This window comes from Nothoprocta perdicaria, unplaced genomic scaffold, assembly GCF_003342845.1.
Source record: "Nothoprocta perdicaria isolate Ctin4 unplaced genomic scaffold, notPer1 scaffold_66, whole genome shotgun sequence".
Classification (NCBI taxonomy): domain Eukaryota; kingdom Metazoa; phylum Chordata; class Aves; order Tinamiformes; family Tinamidae; genus Nothoprocta; species Nothoprocta perdicaria.
Window position 1 is genome coordinate 3,263,343 of NW_020455932.1, and position 15,312 is coordinate 3,278,654.

At 58.9% G+C, this 15,312-nt stretch overlaps 1 long non-coding RNA gene across 1 annotated transcript; it reads left to right on the forward strand.

Moving 5' to 3' along the window:
- The first annotated feature begins 12,551 nt into the window (after positions 1–12,551).
- LOC112956723 lies at positions 12,552–14,350 on the forward strand. Its single transcript, XR_003251091.1, has 3 exons — positions 12,552–12,607; positions 13,332–13,475; positions 13,599–14,350. It is a non-coding gene; the product is annotated as an uncharacterized LOC112956723 (long non-coding RNA).
- Positions 14,351–15,312: the final 962 nt, after the last annotated feature.

Genomic DNA, 15,312 nt, shown 5'->3' on the forward strand with positions numbered 1-15,312 from the left:
AGCTGAGGTGCAGACCTATTCAACCGTCATCTCTGAGTCAGAGCAGGTTTGTGGGAGTCGGCAGGGAGCTGGTGTCTGATGTGGGGAGGAAAGGGGGCCACTCGCTAGCGGCTTTTCATCGCAGCAGTTTGAATGTGCTGCGGCGGGAGGGGGATTTGCGTTTTGAGAACCTGTGAGGAGCTTCCAGTAACTGACACAAGGGGCTGGGGTGAAGGTTTCRTAGGTGAGTGGCAGAAACGAGGCAGAGCCTCCATGTCCTCGGTTCAAAATGGTTCCCAGCAAGGCAGTGAAGGAGCAGGGCCACAAAGGGCTGGGGCACGTTCCTCACTGTAGCAGAGGCTTCCTGCAGGGAGAATGGGAGCTCTGGTCCATCGCGAGGGCTGTCTGCATGGAGAACGAGGCTTGTCTTGGATGTTYGCCCCTCCAAAATTTCAGAGGGAAGAGGGGTTCTGCTTTGGGAAGCAGACCTTCAGCAGAGATGTGGGCCAGTGGTCTATCAGTGCCCGAAAGACAGCCTGAAAAGGGCACGCAGAGAAGGGTTTGCCACCCCATGTGCTGCCCGCATCTCTGTACCCAATACTGCCTGCAGAGAGGCTTTCAGCTGCTTCGTGGTGGACATGAAACCCAACCGGTCTGTCTCGAGCTGTGGTTTTGGTGGCCAGAAGGATGAGAGAAGCAGGTGGAGGGTCTCAAATGTCTTCTGTGCAGGAGACCTCTTGCCTCCCCAGTCTGTTCTTTAAGCTGTACGCTGTGAGAAGGGAATACACACAGGCTGGTGGAGCAGAGGCGGGTGTTACCCACCTGTGGTGCTGATTTCTGGGGGGCTGCAGGGAGCTGTTTCCTAAGGGCAAATGGCAAAGCAAGAGCCGCTTCCCACGCTTGGCTCCCACAAGGAAAGCTGAAATCACAGAAGGCATCTGAAGTCATGGCACTACCAGCCCCCAGCCTTCCTGGACCTTTTGCCACATCCTTATGGCTTTTCTGCCAGGTCCTGAACCTACCTCTGCTCATCTGGCATGCACACAGCTGCGAGTGGTTTGGTGTTTTGTGTCTCTGGTTGCAGACTCCACGTTTTGCCATCTGCCAGGCTTACAGGGCCTCTTTGGTACCTGTCCTCCAACCTCCCCTTCCCCCTGTCCCCAGGTTCTCTCACTGCCCTTTCCCCACCCAAAGGTGTCATGCATAAGCCCCCTTCCTTCCTGTCCTTGACTGCACTTGTGCCACCCAGGATGTTCTTGAAACAAGAGTTGGACTGAAATTGCATTTTGTCCCTGCTGGGGACATCGTCCTTCTTCATGTGCTATTGCCAAAGCTGTGGATTCACCAGCAAAGGCAGAGACTGGGCCTGGTGCTGGGCAAGGCCATCACATGTGCTTGTCTCTCTCCTGCAGCAGGTCACCAAGCACCAGAAGGGCCTGAAAGCCCCCACCTCCATGTGCGGTGCCAAGCAGGGTGGCAGCCTGCTCCGCTGACGGCAGCATCGAGTCCTCTGCACAGGCTGGCAACTCTGCTGCCGCTGTGCCAGATCAGCCTGACCTACACGCCATTCATGGCTGCCACGGCCAAGCGGAGGGAGATGCTTCGTGGCACCCTGAGRGCCTGTACCGGCCCCTCCTCGGGGTCTGCGGGCAGCACGACGGCCCCCAGGCCACTCATGGATGCCCAGCTCTTCCCAGGCCTCGGTGGAGAGAGCGGGGCAGGAGAGGCTGACACGGCAGAGCTGCCGTGCTCGGCCTGCCGCGGCCCACGCCGGCTCCTCCTCTCCCGGGATGCCCGCGGAAGGGCTAGGAGCCCTCCCGGCGATCTCCTCCTGCCTCTCTGCGCCAGCTGCTGGCCCCCTTGGTGACCCGCAGTGGCAGGGGGTGACACGAGCTCTGACGCGGACCCTGCCCGGCCTCGGTGCCGGCTGCAGGGCCCCCGCAGGTGGGCCCAGCAGCCCCCCCATCTTGCCCCAACTTGCAGCCCTTCCCCTGGGCTAAGGGGGGGATCAGGGGGTCCCAGCGGCTGGGACGGAGCCAAGCAGGGCGCGCGGGCGGCCGGGGAGCCCGGGCGCCGCCGCCGCCTCCCTGCCCCCACCTGCGGCGGCTGCAGCAGGTGACATGGAAAATGACGGGGCACTTTGCGCCCCGCAACGGTCCGCAGCTGCCATTGGCGCAGCGGCTGCGATTTGCCTATATATGGGCACAGCGAGGCACCGCGTTAACCCTTGTGTCCCCTGCGCGCCCGCCCGCTCCTCACTTCGGCTTTTTGAGGTTTTCCTTCGCGCTCTCATTTGCCTCCGGGCCGCGGCCTCTTTCGCTCGGCAGTTTCTGGTTGACTCACTTTGCAACGGCCTCCTCTCATCCCGGCCACGGCGGCGGCGGGAAGCGGCACTTTGGTGGGGGCCGGCGCTGGGGCCGTGTGCGCGCGGCCGCGGGGCTGCGATGGCGGCGTTGTGGGCYGCGCGCTCGCCTCCATCCTCTGGCACGCTGCTCCGGAGCATGAAGCCGGGGCCGCATGGGACATGGCCTGGGGACTCCTCCTGGAGCGCCGCTTGGCCCAGAACCTCCCAGGCTCTGCTCCCGCTCCCTCTTGCCCGCGTACAGCAGTCCTCCCTGCTCTTCAGGAGCACCGTCATGCTGGCCCCTGCACGCGTCCATCTTCTCACTGTTACTTTTTTCTCAAATCCTCCCCTTGCCAAGCTAATCAGGGCGATGGAGGACCAGCTAGCTGTGCTCATCTTGGAGCTTGTTCTCCCAGTCACTCTCACTCTGAGAGGCAAGTTGGAAGTGCCTGTTGGAAATGCAGTCATTAGGCTTCAGCATTAACAATGGCACGTCCGTGGCTCTATCAGATTCTGGCAGATGTTGCTGAAGGATGTCCAGGAGATGCTCCCAGGAGTGACCAGAAGTGCCTCGTGCTGTGGGTGCTGGTGCTGTGGAGCAGAAGTTGGTGGCTCAGACACCCATTTCCTAGTGGCCCAAGAGTGGAATCCACAAGGCCTGGGCAAGATCACCCGTGTCTACTCCATCGTGGCTCTGGAGCCCCTAGGGGTGAGCTGGTCTAGCAGTCTGGACCAGCCCTTCTCCAGGCCCCGGCCTGCTCTGACAGGGGTCAGCGATGGGGCAGCTTGCGTGGGCCGAGGGTGCCCGGCAGCACCAGGGAGGCCAGAGGACGGGTGGTCGGAGCAGGCGGTTTGGGRCCAGGCTCCGGCGGCCGTGGCTGTGGGGGCTGCCTGGGGGGCACCCGGTGGGGGCTCTGCTCCTTTAAAGGCGGGAGCGGGTGCAGGCAGCTGGGACTGCCACTTCCCCTGCGTGCAGCAGCGCCCGACCGCAGCCCAGGAGGGGAAGTTGCTGCAAGGCGCGATAAGAAATATCAGCGCTTTTGCAGCGCGCTGGCTGYGCCGCCCGACAAGCTCCCTTCCCCCTGCGCGCCGGGGGCCCCCGCTGCCTCTCGCCTCCGCTGCCTCTCGCTCCCTCGCAGATACAGAGAGTGGTACTGGAAAAGCCCCAGCCCGTGAGGCCGGCAGGGCAGAGGAGCGGGGCCCTCCACACCATGGCTGCGGTGGCATCCCTGGGCCCCGCCTTCCATTCTCAGGAAGGAGCAAAGGCTGGGAAGTGCCGGGAGCACATGGTCAATCCACCCGGAGCCGTGTTGCCCCCCGGGAGCCGGTGGCAAGGGAGGGCAGAGTCGGGGACACGGTGCCAGGCCTGGCTGCTGTTGCTGGGGCTCAAGCAAGGAGCAGCAGATCGGGGCAGTTACGGAGCGGAGAGCTGCACCCCAGGAGCCATGAGCACTGTGCCCAGCACCCCGACCCTGGAGGCAGCCTGTGACTCCCCCAGCACCTGAGGAGATGCTGGGCTGTTCGGCATCGGGAGAGGGGCCATGAGAAAGCTGGGCACTGGAGGCTCTCATGAGGTTGCATGGTGAGGAAACTCAAGCACTTCAACCCTCCTCCCCACTCCCCTCCAAAGTCACAGTGAGTGCAGTACGTGCTCAGCCGTTTTGGCCATGCGTGCTGAGCACAGAGGGAACAGTGATCTGGGGACAAGGACTAGGTTAGAAACTGCCRCAGCCTCCTTTACGGGGTGGTAGAATTAACCAATGGCCAGGGGATGTGGTAAGTTCATCATCAGTTGGAGACTTTCAGGCCTCCTCAGTGGAGCCTGAGAAACCAGATCTGCTGATTTCCCCCTTTTTTTTTGAGAAACAGAGAAGGAGGTGGCTGCCTGGCAGAAGGAAACTGGCTCAAGACACCAGAAAATGTCATGTCCCCCTCGCTGCACTCTGCCCGCGGGAGCGCGGAAAGGGGAAGCGTGTCGCCTCCCCCACTTCCCCTGGCCCCRGCCCTGCCGGGAAGTCAGGCCTCCCCACGAGTGCTGCCTGTCCCCTCCTGGGCATGGATCTGGCGTCCAGATCCCCTGGTGCTCGTGGCAGTGCTGTGCCCAGCACTGAATTCGGCCAGGGAGCCGCTGCCAGCGCGGGTTCTCCAGGGGTAGCTCCCGAGTCAACAAGCACCGTCTCGGGTCGGGGGTGGCTCCTGCCCTTAGTGCTGCTGTTGGATACTGCGTGGAGAGGTTCTGCAGCATGGTGCTGCCCTCCATGGTATGGACGCGGGCCAGGTCCTGCTCTGCTTCCAGGCTTGATCCAACCTTCTGTGCTGCCCAGCTCACCAGCTGCCCTCTCCTGGCTGCAATTCCTGCATCTGTCCTTGGTGCAGGTTTTTCTGCAGCATCCCCGTGTGTGAACACCAGCATCGTTCCCAGCACCATACCCTCTCCTGACCATTAGCTCTGTCCACAACAAAACGCTCTCCACCAGCCCCAGCRTATTCACTCCCAACTGCCAGCTCTAGAAAACACATCTCCATCTTCGCATGGCAAGCCGAGCTCGTGCTACCTGATTTTGTATGCCCCAGTCCAGAAGGAAGCTGCAGTGCCCAGCTCTGCTCTGCCGTGGCTGCAGAGGGATGGGGAAGCCCTTGCTGCAAAGCAGCAGATTTCTTCGTGGCMCTGTTAGTCAGAAGGGTTTCTCTGTTTAATTCTTGCTTTAAAGTGACTCTTCCAGGCACTGACTTATCTGCTTTCCTGTCCCTGAGCTTCTGCCTGAGAGGTCTCAGTCCACGACATGCACTGACTTCTCTGAAGGCATCTCCCCAGAGCCGGGCACCACAATCAGTGGTGTACACCACCTTGTTCTCACTAACGCCTGGCATCTCAAAGTGGCCTAAACTCCCTTTCTTTGTTGCCTGCCTCCTAGCCCACTCCTGTGCAGAGGCAGACTTGCAGTTTGAGCAAGGTTTGCTGCGAGGAATGTGGTGCTGAATCCTGTGCTACTGTTTGTCACGTGAAAGGCTCTCACTAACACCGCTGTGACCAAAACCTCCCCCAGGTGCCCAGAGAAATGGCTCACTCTCTCTAGGGTCTGCAGGGCTAATCTATGGGTAGAGGTAAAAACCTGCTCCACCCAAAATGTTRTTTCAGACATTCCAGGTGTCCCCAGGAGTTAAGATGCCAGTAGGGTCCTGGGATAATTCAGCCTGGGAAGGAGCTCAGGTCCTTTCAGGAGATCAGGAGGTATCTAACCCAGCCTCATGCAAAGCAAGGTCGGCTACACAGGTGGGTGGCTTCCTCTGCTAGCTAGGAGGTGCTCACCATGAGGCTGTGGTGAGGAAGATGCTGTCCCAGGTCTCATCTGTACTTGCTGCCACTCACACCCCACAGTCTATGAGGCCAGCACAAATGTCCATCTAGATTTCCCCATAAAAAATGCTAGAGAGCCCCCAAAGTCAGAGCAAAGGAGAGACAGAGTGGCCTGGCTCTATGCAAGAGCTGTGTCCCCAGCCCTGGAGCCACTCGGAGACCTAGGGCCCGCRGCAGCAAGGGATGGAGCCTGGCACGGGGCCAGTGTGGGCGGGCAGCACCCCGGAGCATTTTGCAGCATGGATTGGACCCACAGGCATGAAGGAGGCGAGGAGCAGAGGCTCCAGGGCAGAGGATCACAGTGCTTCAAGGAGCCCTGCAGGGAGCATGTGAGGGTGACTCACTAGATGGCAGTTCAGCCGCCGTCGGGAGACAGACACCCGGCTCCAGCTCCAGCGAATGCCGCCTCCCGTGCGCAAAGCGCCGCAGCTCCTGCGGAGCCGGGAGATCTCKCCCGCGCCGGCCACGGTGCCGGCCTGGCCACAGCTCCCCGAGCCAGGCCCCCAGCGGCGCTTCCTGCCGGCAAGCGCCGCCTCGGCGGCCTGCGGCACCGGGAAGGTTTCCCCTCTCGAGCAGCAAGACGTGGAGATGCCCGGGCCAAAGGATGTGATTGCTCCAGCAGTTTGGGAACACRTCTGGGGTCTGGCTAAACTCTTTGAGTAGCTTTTCCCTCCGTTTGAGGATCATTCAATGACAAACTCTGTATCTGACCAAACTCATTCTGCCTGTTCTAATCAGAACACACATTGTTCAAGCAAGCCCATGCTGTCAAAAGGCTTTGCGTTGTGCTGTTGCCCTAATACTTTGACACTGTTGCATCTTTACCTTCTGCAAATGTCACCTTTTGTATTTTCATCCAGATTACCAACACTGGCCTAAAAAGAGCCCTCTGCAGAGCTGCGTGAAGATCACGCCACAGACCGATGGTTTCTCATTTACAGCCCCTTTTTGAGATCAATCTGGCAGTTTTTAATCTAGTTTAATGGATCGTTTCATTCAGCATTCAGTGACCTCCCTCAGCTCAGTCACTGATGCAGGGCACGTAGTCACTGCTCTCCCTTCATGGCACTTGGCCGCTCTCGTAGAAGGAGAGCAGGGCTGGGTGGCAGAATCCATTTGCTCTTTACTGCAAATATCAGCARAACTGCAGAGGGTTTGGAGATGTCTTTTGTGAAACGGGGCACAAGCTGGAAAACTCACTTAGCCACATACTTCACTTGAGCCCTTGGCTCTCTGGCAGACAGTAATGCCTGGCCCTGAATGTCCCCAGTTCGCTAACGAGCCACGCAAGGTCTTGCTCTCTGCTGGCTCTGCAAACCCACCTTTCGTTTTCTTCTCGGGGACCTCTTGTTCCCTTCGCTGTTATGGCTTCCTTGGAGTCAGAGGAAGTCTGATATTTCTAAGTGTTTTGTGAGTGAAAAGCACAGGGACAGACAGGGAGGTTTCTCGTGCAACAAGTTTCCTAAAGACAGGTTTGGGCTTTTCATCCGCTGCTTCCGTGGCTCCAAGGCCCCGATGAAAGCCCGGTCCATCCTGAGTCCCTGTTTCACTACTGCTACAGAGCTGAATCCTGCACGGATTGCGATCGCTGTTACCCCACCAAGGCTGCTGCCGCCCTCCATAACCTCTCTAGGGTTTTGCTGCCACCCTCCTCATTCGGGAAACAGCTCACTCCCCCGGCAAGAAAGCGGGTAGAGATGAGAGGCATGGTTGAGCTGCTACGCAGGGCGGCCTACGGGCCGCACGGCCCTGGTCTCTATTCCGATCAAATCCTACACCGTGGCAGGGCTGGGGGGAGAAATTTGGTTACTGCACTGGGTGAAAACAGACTTCTTTTTTTGCACAAACATGTTTGTCGCTCGGAATAGCAAAGCTCAGAGGAGCGTAACCGGCTTGTTCTGCAAGAGCGTCTCTTGCTTCCTGTGAGCCCTTGTGCAGCGGCAGCAGCGTCGCCGTGTTGTCGGTTTGGAACATGCTGCGGTCAGACTGCCGGGGTGTCGCTGGGTGGGACAGCTACACAGTTTATCTCCTGAGCAGCTACGGCTCTTCCTGTGGTTGAGGCCACGTGGGCAGGATGGGGTTAAAAGGCGGCCCGCTCTCCGGAGGGGTCTGCTCCTCCCGGCCCTGCAGCTGCACCCACAGCAGCTCCGCCACAGGGTCCCGGCCACATGGGCCGGCTTCACCCAGCCCRGCTCGGCTTGGCGGGCGCCGGCAGGAACCCGGTAACGTATCTGCCGCTCTCCAGAGGAGCCCCCAAGGAGCCGCTCGCCTGGAGCAGCACCCACGCTTTGGAGAGTGGGTTCGCACCGGCACCGCTGCAGGCCGACACACGGGCAAGCGGCCCCAGCGCGGGTGGGTGCGGGAAGGGGGTGCATGTGGCGCCGGGTGCCCGGGGAGCAGCGGGTGCCTCGTCCCAGCAGAGCCGCCCCGGCGCCTCGTGCGGCTGCTCCCGCGGCGAAGGCCAGAGCACTGCGGTGCCGCCGCGCGCGGACTCCGCTGCCCGGGCGGGGTAGGCCGAGGGGCCGCTGCGGGTCCTCGTCCCGCCTGCGGTGCAGGGAAGGGGAAGGCTGAGTGCGGCGGGCGCGGGTGAGCGCAGGGCAGGGCGGGAAGCGCCGAAAGCAGAAGTGCCGCGGGGGGCTGCGTCGCGCAGGCGGCTCCTCGCAGAGGCAGACGCGGGGCCCGGGCTATGCGCCGCGCGTGGGAGCAGGTGAGCGCGGGCAGTGCGCGGCCCCCGGCACGGTCCGCCGAGGGCTGCGTGCAGGGCCGGCCCCGGGTGGGACCTTGGGGCAGCGGGGCAAGGGCCACTGTCCGGCTGTGCTTCCTCTTGGTGCCTGGGGCCTCGGAGATGTCCCTGTCGCCGTGGGGTGTCAAAAGGACCTCCACAGGTGAGCAGCAGAGGGGCCTGTGGGGAGGACCTGTAGTGCTCCTGCTGCCTGGGACAAGGGTTGGGCGGGAGCGGAGCGCCTACGGGAGCTGTGGGGTCCCCTGTCCARGTGGGGTTCTCCTGCCATGAGTGTAAAGAAGGGGGTTCCCCATGAGAGGCCTGGGATGTGAGGAGTGAAGATGGGGTTTGGGGTGAGGGTCACCCGCAGCAAGGACAAGGTGAGGGCTTCACCAGAGACCCAGAAAAGCGTTTGGGCCGGTTCAYCTCCATGTGGAGACAAGTCAAGAAGGTCTCTAGTGACTAGGATGGGGTTGAGGTGGGGTTGCCCATGGCAGGGACAGGGTGACGGGGTGTCYTGTGGCCATGATGATGTTTGATATGGGTTAGGCCTGGTGGGGACAACAAGATGGAGGGAGGGTCTGTGTGACAGAGATGGCATTTAGATGACCTCTCCGTCATGGGGACAAGGCAAGGTGACCCCCGTGACCAGGATAAGATTTGAGGCAGTGATGGGTTTTCAGCAAGGTTCCCCATCGGCAGAGACAAGACAAGAAGGTCTGCTGTGACTGAGATGGAGTCTGAGGGGCGTTATGGACTTTGAGGGGGGGGCGCCTCCAGCGGGGAGAAGTAAAAGAGTCTTCCCCTGTGCTCTGCATGGGGCTTGAGGGGGTGTCCCCCAGTGGAAACAGTGAGCAAGRGTCCCCCAAGATTGTAAAGGGGTTTCCAGGGGAATCCTTCTCTTTGGGAGAAGGCAACGGGGTACATGGGCCTGTGGTGGGGTATGAAGTGGGTTTCCCCGAGGGCAGGACATGGTGAGGGAGTCCCCATTGCCTGGTATGGAGTTTGCAATGGTCCCTCTGCTATGGGGACAAGAAGAAGGGGGTCCCCTGAGGCAAGGATGGGTATGAGGTGGGGATCTCCCCTGAAGCATGAGTTGGGCTCTGGTGGGGTGGCGCATCTGTCCCCATGGGCCATGCCAGCCTTGCGGTTTGTGCCTGCTCCCCTGGCTGGGGCCATCTGCCCCAAATGGCTGCCGCGGGGCGGCCACGTGGCCGGGTGCGCGGGGCTGGGGGAGGCGCTTCCCCGCCGCCGCCGAGAGCCGACCGGGCGAGGAGAGCGCGCACGCCGAGGAGAGGAGACCAGCCACCGACTGAGAGACAGTGCAGTCACCCATAAAGTAGAAAGCACTACTAAACAGCACTGCAGGGTGTAGTGTTTCCTACTTTATGGATGAGTGTACTGTGGGCTACGGAGAAGAGAGCACTGCCGACAGCGCCTGACCCACGCTGCTGCCCCGCGTGCCCGTCGCAAGCCACGCGGTCGGAGAGCAGAGGGCCGGCTGGGCCCGGGTTACTCGAGGGTGCCCGCGCCCACGCTCGTGCCCTGGCTCTGCAGGCTGCACCACTCGGCGAAGAGCAGGAACTGCCGCCACATGTCCCACGGCACCGACGCAGCCGTGACCCCGGCGAGCCCGTGAGCACTAGGGAGGGAAGTGGGTGCCTCAAAGGGGCGCAGAAGGCTCCCAATCCCTGCAGACCCTCTGGCACCCGCACTCCAGCATGGCCAGGAGTGGCCGCTCTGGGAAGAGGAGCTCACGCACCCGCACGTGGCCGTGCCCACGTGGCACCAGCCTCCTGCAGAGCCATGGCGGGGCTAGTCGGTGCCAGAGCGAGCAGAGTCCTTGCAGCAAAGCTTACAGGTAGGTAGAAGAGCCTCTGATCCCCATTTTTCGCCACAAGTCCCTGCAGAGCTGGGCACGCCACGTGGTGGTGGCCRCGTGCAGTCAGCAGAGCCATGGGAGGTGTCCAAGGCAGAGGTGGGCAGCTGGGGCTCTTGAATGGCCTCACATTGCTGTATGATTTTGTAGAGCTTGGGGGTGAGGGGCTGAGGAATAAAACTCTTTCGGCACCAACTTGTGGACGTTTCTTTATTATATCCCTGGCAAACACCAAAGCTGGAAGAAGATGCTTGCAAGACACCAGGGCCCAGCAGGGCTCTCCCCAGCGGGGAGGCCCTGCAGCTTTGCACGGTGCTGGATGCCGTGTTTGAAGCCTTTGGGGCTCTTGGGGGCAGGAAAGAGGCTTTAGAAATGACTTAAGCAGCAAATCTCAGCACAGTGGCATGGGGCGCTCGGCTTTGGTCCTGCCTGCCCTGCAGGAAGGCCTTCGCCGGCTCCCTGCGGGAGCTGCCTTGTCTCCCTGCATGCTGATAGCATTCGCTATGAGCAAGGCCTGGCAAGGAGCAGGGGGATGCTCCCATGGTCACTGTGCAGCTCCCCCCATTTATCCCGGGACACCTGCCCCTTCCTCGCTGTGAGTCAGCGAACAGCCTCCAAGGGGCACAGCGGGAGGGTCTCCAGCACACAAAATACCACTTCATACACATGACTTCAGCTCCAGAAGTCCTGGCCTTTGAAAGGACCTCCTAAAACAGTAGGAATACACTATCAAAGTAAAGACAGTTTTCTATTATTTTCTTGAACCYAAATTCTAATGGGAAAGCTTCCACTTTTTGGAGAAGTTTGTGTGCTGGAGCATTTGCGGATGTGCCTATTGAAGCCGGGATATTTTTCTTTCACTTTGTTCCTTCTTTCTTTTTTTTTTTTTTCTTCCCTCCCCAATGGCCAGAGAGGCCTGGGGTGTTTTGCTTTCATTTTGCTGTTTCAGCTTCCCAAAGTTCTCCAGCTTTGTAAATATTTGAAAGGGATACAGGCAGAAAAAGCCAAATCAAAGCTGTGCTCACGGCCACGGGGTGGCAGGTTTCTGAGCAGCAGGGCTAAGCTGCCCCCCGCAAGCAGCGACGTGCTCAGCACTGAGCAGCTTTCACAGTGTGGGAGTCCTGCAAGGAAAATAAAGGCAATGGAGGGAAAAAAAGCTGCAACAATTCCGGGGTGCAAATGTTTTGAAAGTTCAAGCTTATAATAACCAGTGTCGACTGCTGAATTATTAGGAATTACAAATACTGACTGCTTACAACTGAGGTATTTGTGGTTCTGAATATTCCAACCATTCAATATTCACTGTTCTAAGGGAGGTTTGAAAACGTGTTTCTTGCTGAAAGCAGCACAACTGAAACTGCTACTTAAAAAAAAAAAAAAAGCAGTTCCTTTTTTTAGTGCCCTGTGTGCATATTGAAAGCGCTTTGACGGGTTCCTGCAAGGAAACGTGTTCTTTCCTTACTGGGGTGAACTGCTGATCCTGGCAGTACTTCACTCGTTCAGTCCTGCCCCTGTGCAGCCCCCGGGCCTGGCAGCTCCATCCTCATCCTCTTCCGTGTTGCTCTCTAGCACCTAGGGCAGGGAGAAGCTCCTCCACCCAGCTGCTTTCCAGGCCCTGGAGAAGACGCCCCGAGCAGCGCAGGTGCTCGGGCTGCTTTTGCTCAAAGACTCCTGTGGCTCCTGGTGCTCTGTCAGYCCCCGTGGGGGACGTGGGCACCCACCCAGCGTGTGTGTGTGTGACCGTGCTTGCGCATGCGCGTGTTTTCATGCAGGGGAGCACTGTGTCCGTCTRGGGCTGCACCGTGACGCCAACACCGACGTGCGCCGGCCTCTCACATCCTCTTTTATATGGGGTTATGTTTAACTGGGCTTCAGTCCCGGCACTGTTCCTGGGTGCAGCCGCACGGGTGGGAAGGAGAAGTTGGGAGCCTGGAGCACTGCCAACGCAGCCAGCATGCAGGGAAGGGGGACATGGGTCAGCACGTGGCCGGTCGCCTTGGTCTGGAGGCGCCTGCGAGTGCAGCTGCGTCGCAGGCTGCTCATCCTCAAGCCTCCTTCCCCAGGTGAGACCTCAGTGAATCACAGTCTCTCACACAAACCCTTTCTGGTCTCTACAAACACCATCCCCAGCATCACAAGAGAAGTGGACAAACCCCTGAGGACACTAATTAGTTCTAATTGCCCTGAACAGCCTCACCTGGCACCTCCCCACCCACCTGGAGCACCATAAGCTCATCCCTGGACTTTCACTCCCCTCCTTGGTCAGTGAGAGGTTACTGCAGTCCTCTTGCTGCTCCCTGCTGATGTGACATGAWGCTTTTCCATGTAAGCACTTTAAGTACTTTCTTTTTGTTCTCTCCCTGATCCTGGGGTCTTCCCTGTGTACAGAGAGCTTCAAGGATCTCCCAGAATGTTTTGGTCCTTCTGACCTAGAGTCACTCTAGCAGATGCTTGGGTGAATAGGAGCAGGGGTTCTTTTCATATATACTGAGATTCTTATGAAGGCAAGAATGCAAAGCTCAGGGAGCTCCCGAGCCAGCACGGCACTTTAACGGGGGACTTATAGCTGTGGGGAGGAATGTTGGCATCCTGGACACTCATGGCCTCCAGGAACTCCTGGAGGCCTGTGGAAGGCCAGAAAACGTGTGTGAGTCAGTCCAGAGAGTTGTTTCCAGTCTTCCTGCTCCAGGAAACCCAAGGTAGTGAGTTCCAGGGAGGACTCTGATGCTACATGACTACTCACCTACTGCTGAGTAGGAGATGCTAYGAGATGCCCAAGAGGAAGTGATGGAGGTAGGTCCCTGAGATGAGCAGAGACAGTGAACAGCATATGACACTTGAAGTGCAAAACAAAATGTGTTGTAGCTGGGTTTCCAAGGCAGCTCTGCTGTGTGAGTGGTGTGTTCATTGCCTGCAACCACACGATTTTATCAGTGTTATATTTCCCTTCCCACTGCTGGCTCTCGCCTCCTGCTAATTAAACCTACTTACTCTGTCTTGTGAGCTGAGCAGGGCCTAGACCCTAATCCACGCTTTTGTGGTGTCCAAGGATCCTGCTTGGGATTGCCCTGGGGGAAAAAGTCGTATGCAGGGACCTGCTGAGATTTTCTGACCGGGACATGTGGTGGAGTCCAGTTCCTGCCAAGCTGCCTTGGACAGGRGTCACTTAAGCTGCTCTTTTGAAGATATGCAGGTACCAGAAAATGCAGGCGGGGGGATCAACTGCTAGAAATCTTTCCGGTCTGTTGGCTATGTTCATTGCATTGTTCATTGCTTAGTGATTTTTTATTTATTTATTTTTTCTCCTAAAATGTAGACCTTGGAGTTTTAAAATTCAGATGGATGACAGACACCTAGAATGCTGTTAGATGTGAAACTGTTAGAACTAGTATTAACTCCTGACAGTGCAGGTCTTCATCTAATTGGGTCATCTAGACCCTTCACAGTCAGTGTGGGAGACAGGAATTAGTGGTGATTTCTCTGCACTGCATTAGATGCCAATCTCAGGAAGAAATGACAAATATCCCACGGAGACAGCTTGAGCAGCTAGCTCAGAAGTGCACATCTGCATTGTATGAACCTGGATTTGGCCAGTGAAGCTCCTGAAGAGGATGCTCACAAAGCAGTATCTGAAATAAGCATGCTGACCACTGAAGAGCCTCCTCTGCAGTGGCTCACCCAGAGTGAATGGAGGTCCAAGGCTGGTTCTTTCCCCATGCAGGAGCTATGTCTGCAAAACAGAGTATCCTGCAGGGGAGAGGCACTAGCAGTGGGACCTTCAGTTGCTTCAGTTGCAAAGTACAAAGCAACAAGGAAACAGGAGGTGCCAAAACAAAGTGATTTGCAGTGATATGAGCTTCCTCTCCGATGGTCTTTGACACCTCCTGAGTGCAGAGAAGCCGTGACCGAGATCTCGCTCTGCAGTCGAGCAACCTTTGAGCAGGGCTGGGTTTTATAATGGCAAACAGGYCTCCCTTGGAGTGCCTGTCCCAGATAGCAACCCAATGCTTTTCCCCTGAGAACTGCTAACACCATACAGCTTAACAACTAGAAATAACTTCCATCAGGGATGCGGCGAGGCAGGGAGGCGGCAGGGAGCCAGCACAGCCGCTTGCCCGCTCTGCGGGCGCGTGCGCGCGTTGGAAAAGGCAGAGCCAGCCTTCCTATGGTGTCATGCTGCCAGCTCTTGTCTCCTTGGATCATATCAAATACAACAGCTTCCTCCCTGCTCGCCTTGCTTCAAGTGACCCCCTGGGACATGGGCTCCAGCCCTCACTTTGGGCACCCGAGCTGAGCTGCTGGTTCTTCGGGATGTCGCTCCCATCATGGCCCTCCCCGGGCYGCGCTGATGGGGGTCGAGTTCTYGGCTCGCTGGCGGGGAGCCGGACGYTGCGGCAAGGCCCCCTGGGCGYGGGGAGCCCTGGAGCAGAGCTGCGCTGCYGTTCCTCACAGCTGAGGAGAGGCCRAGYGAGAGGGAGCCTGGAAACGGCCTCCGAGCCCCCTGGGCCTGTAGCCACGCGGGGGGCCCTGCGGGGCTCCGAGGGATCCGGCTCCTCAGTGTGGGAAGCCATGGGGCGCGGGGCGGTGGGAGGTGCGGGCCGGCCGCGGGCAGCGGGGCCTCCCTGGAGGCCTGCGGGCCAGGCACCCGTGTCCCTCGTGTGACAGCTCGGGATTGCAGTAGCCCCACGCCTAATCAATAGGCAGCAAACATCATTCCCGCATGATTTCCATGGAAACCGGCAGGGCCCGCTGCCATTGGAGGGCTGCAGGAGCCGCGCGGCCCTGCCGAGGTGTAAGGCCCGTTTTAATATTGATGACTTGGCAGTATTTATGTGTGGGGCTCCGGTGATTCCCGAGCAGGCACTGGAAAAATCCAGCAAGCGGCACAGACGGATTCCTTGGAGCGCCGCGAAAGGCTGCCAACTTCCCCAGCCCCTCCACCTACATCATCCTTGGGGCTGCGCGAGGATGGGGCGAGCGCCCGGCTGGTCCTGGCCTCTCTAGGTGCGAGCTTGGGACACTGAGGGAAG